General features: G+C 45.4%; 1 long non-coding RNA gene across 1 annotated transcript; it reads right to left on the reverse strand.

Moving 5' to 3' along the window:
* Positions 1-776: 776 nt before the first annotated feature.
* Positions 777-1,951, reverse strand: LOC121065415. Its single transcript, XR_005817044.1, has 2 exons — positions 1,858-1,951; positions 777-894 (listed from the first exon to the last, which is right to left on the reverse strand). It is a non-coding gene; the product is annotated as an uncharacterized LOC121065415 (long non-coding RNA).
* Positions 1,952-3,904: the final 1,953 nt, after the last annotated feature.

The following is a 3,904-nucleotide window of genomic DNA, read 5'->3' on the forward strand; positions in this document are numbered from 1 at the left end:
AGAGGATGAATTAGCCTGTCTTATATCTGATGTTTCCCAACTGGGGCCTGAATTGTGATCACGGGATGGCACCCCTGTATTCAGGGAGGCAAAGCAGCCACACAGCTGTGATCCCAGCTGTGTACCCCTGAAGTCAATTGAACTTTGGGTCCTGAGTTCAGGAAAAGGTTTTATGGATCGCCTGGGAATGGTGTATGCTCAGCTCTTCATAAAAAGGGCTCTTTTATCAAGAACGCTCAAAGTGAGCGGAGGCCCACGATGTGCAGATTGTAGTCAATGCTTTAATCAGATTATCTGAAAGACAGAGCATGGGGATGAGGTTTATGCAGTTCACGTATTTTGCAGATGACACCAAGTTTGTGGTGCCTGGCCATGAACACCCAGCGCTAGGACCAAGGAGGATGAGGCTGGGACTCAGGGTAGGAGACACAGACTGAGCTTCAACACAGGCTGCAGGAAGGAGAGGCACAGGCAGATGCTAATTTGCCAGTATGGGCACCCAGCCACGAACAATGCCAGCGACCATTCCCAGGAGACAGCTCTCGATTATTCTGTTGTTAAACAATTTTGTTCCAATTGCCGAACAATTGCAAAGCATTGCTAAACTGTTCACATAGCTCCTGGCACGGGTTTTGTTGAGGCCACAGAGCATCTGCCAAAGAGGTCCTGGGCCAGGGACCTTCCCTGGGAGGCAGTTTGGGTAAGGGCACACTCTGTGGTGGGTGGGAGAGGTTCAGTACAGGGATGTGGGGTGCTGAGTGCCAGGATTTGTTTTCTTTTTCTTTTGCTATTGAATTAAAACATTCACGTAGACAATTCCTTTGGGTCGTGGACATTTGTTTCTGGTAGATTAACGTGGATGTTGCTGTATTTGTCCTGCTGGTACTTGAGAAACTGAAAGCAGAAATGAGCAGAGAACAAAGGGAAACAGCTGAGCTCGTTTTTGCTGTCCAAAGCGAGTAAAACAAAAGCAAATAAATAACACAGATAATGCAACCGATGACTATAAGACTGAAAGGATCATTCGAAAACTTTGAATAGAACTAGCTACCCTCTCAGTCTATCTGCTGTTCTTGTTTAACTGTCGTTGAAACAACAGCGTGCCAAGAAATATAAACTGCAAACACAGCATTTTAATAAACATCAAGTGAAATAAAACAAGCCAGAACAGATCTGTTGGCTCTCGCAGTTTTTTGTTTGCAAGATGGGGAAGCTGGAGGTGGGGGCATGGAGGGAGGACATTATTTCTTGCACATGTTTGCCTGCTGCTGATTAACAGGGGCGATGCTAAAAACTCTCTGTGACTTGTTACAGGCTATAATCTTCAAATTTAGGGCCTTGTACTGCTCTCAATCTATTCACACAAGCCCTGTTAAGGAGTGCAGAGAGCCCTGAGGAGAGTTTGTGTAGTAGGCTTTAATGGAGTCTTAGAAGCAAAAACCTCCTTAATTGTGCCCAAACCATCTTTTCTCACATTTTGCAGGACGACCTTGGGTACTTATGTATTCTCCAATCGGGTAATCTGCTTAAAACGGATCTAATTGATCGAGTTGGCTAGTCAGATGTAACAACCATGGTGTAGAAACGCCAAGAGCCTCCCCAATGTGAAGCAAGTGGTCTGACACCCTTCCCTCCCTCAAATGACAGCCGCACGCCCGTCACTGTCCCTGACATTTGCTCCATGCCTCGCTAGCCCCTTGCTAACAGCAGCGATGCTGGGGTACCAGGACCCTGGGGCTGAGCTCCACTCCCCACCCCACGCCACCCCAGCCCCATCCACTGCCTCCCTCCTGAGCAAGCTCCCGCCCAACGTTGGAGAAAATTAATGCTAAAGAGAAAATGATGAAAGCATATTACCTGTAAATTGCCTGACTAATCATGTTCTCTCTCCTGGGACCTATTACACTTCCGAGCCTGCAATTTAGTCATCCTTGCGGGCGAGCTCTCCCCGTTTCCCTGTTTTGCTTGTCAGGTTCATCCAGAATATTTGCTTATTTCTTTGCTTTCCTCCAAGCTAGCAGTTCAGTCCCGCCAGGCACTCAGCTCTTCGTGCTCTCTCCGGGAAAGTAATTAAGCACATGCTTGATTTTAAGCATGTGAAACTGATGGTAATTAGGGAAAAGGTAGGCTCTACGGCACTCTCTCTCTTTTTTTTTTTTTTTTTTTTGGCTGGCAGTTTCTTAGGTAAGTGTGATGAACAGTCCTCTAGAGATACTGGTCTCTATCCATTGACTTCTGAGGAAATCCTGACAGCACGTGCCCCATTAAGAGCAGTCTGGATGTACCAGCCAAGATATAGCATATGCATCCCTTGCTTAGGGTATTTTGACTCACACGGAAGATAAGTCAAACACTATTTTTAGCAGCCTTTATTGATTCCTGTATAATTTCCCTTGCTCTTCCTGTGGAAGTTCCTTCCTTTCCAGTAACACCAGCATTTGAAGTAGCACATCAATCCTTATTATGTGTCAAACCTTACTTTTTTTTCCCAAGCCTCAGCATGATGCGGAAACTCTTAAACACAAAGTCTTCCTGTAATTTAAACACCCGGCCTTACGTGTAATTCAAATAAGACGTCGTGAGTGCTGATGAAGTTACCCCCGGGCTCAGCAGAGAGTGCAGCTTTCTGGATTATTCGTGGGAGGGTCGATACAGTGCTGCAAAGCACTTTACTTTGTCAGAGAAAGGAGGAACAGCTCAGTGATGGCTAAGTGTTAAATGAGTCTGGCTCTGCACTCGTGTGCACTGGCTCTGTAACACCCCTTTGGTGGTTCTGATTTATTCTGCCCTTCCGAAGAGTGAAGAGGAAAAGCAGATTTTCACAATGCTGTTATGCTTGCTCTCAGGAAAGCTGGCTCTCCAACCACGGGAAATTTCCTGGGGGAGCTGCTGCTTTTAAAACACATCCACCACCAAGAAGAATCGATGTTTAAATCCAGCCAGGTCAGATGAAGCATGTGCTCCCAGCCCCATCAGCAGTCTGTGCTACATTAGAGCTTTTTAGACTAAGACCTGGCTATGTATCTTTATCCATAAAGCACAGAGTGAAGCAAGTACTCTACAGCTTGGTCATCAACTGTTTTTAACTCGTGTGTTTGGTATTAGTATACCAGCTTTTGCCCCAGGATGTAGTAAACGCTGTTGGCTTTGTCTGGGACTACAGCAGACAGAAAGGACCTTGATCATTTCCACATCTTAAGCACATAGAGCAGAAGTCTCTATTGCTTCCACCAAAGGTCTTAGGGCCAGATTTTCAAGAAGCATTCGGGCCTGTAAAAATGCCAGGAAACACCCAATAGGACTTAAAAAAGAATGAGCTGGTTTCTTTGCTTTTAAGTATAAAATATTCAGCTTTAATCTGTTAATGCAAGCTGCACTCTAAGATTCCAGAGCAGAAATTGTTTTCCGTCCAGTCCAGGTGAGCCCTGTGGGGACATGTGAAATGAGAAGGCTTTGAAGTATTTAAAGGAGGCTTCAAGTACTTGTCTAAGTGCATGTGGGGACAAACTGATACGCTCAACATCACAAAACAGTTTTCTGTCCTCGTTCCTAGGCGTCCAGTTTGGGTCTCAAGTGCCAAAGCCAGATGCTTAATGAATAATTCACAGGCTGCTCATCTGCAGTGATTTATCATTTTCTTCTAAGCACTGAACAGTTTAAAGTGTTTCATGAAACTTAAGGGAAAGCTGAAGTCAACAACTGCTCTGCAGCTTGCTAAAAAATGTGGCTATCCACTTCACTCACAGCTCTGAAATGCTTTAGATTCATGTTCTTGTGCAACATGAGCCCTGGCCTCCACGGTGTGCATCAGGACTGTTAGAAATAAATTGCGAGTTACACGGGCCTGACACGGTATTTACCAAAAGACCGTATTTGCTCCCTTGAAACAGCCACCTCTCAGAAA

Source organism: Cygnus olor, chromosome 2 (assembly GCF_009769625.2).
Source record: "Cygnus olor isolate bCygOlo1 chromosome 2, bCygOlo1.pri.v2, whole genome shotgun sequence".
Taxonomy (NCBI): Eukaryota; Metazoa; Chordata; class Aves; order Anseriformes; family Anatidae; genus Cygnus; species Cygnus olor.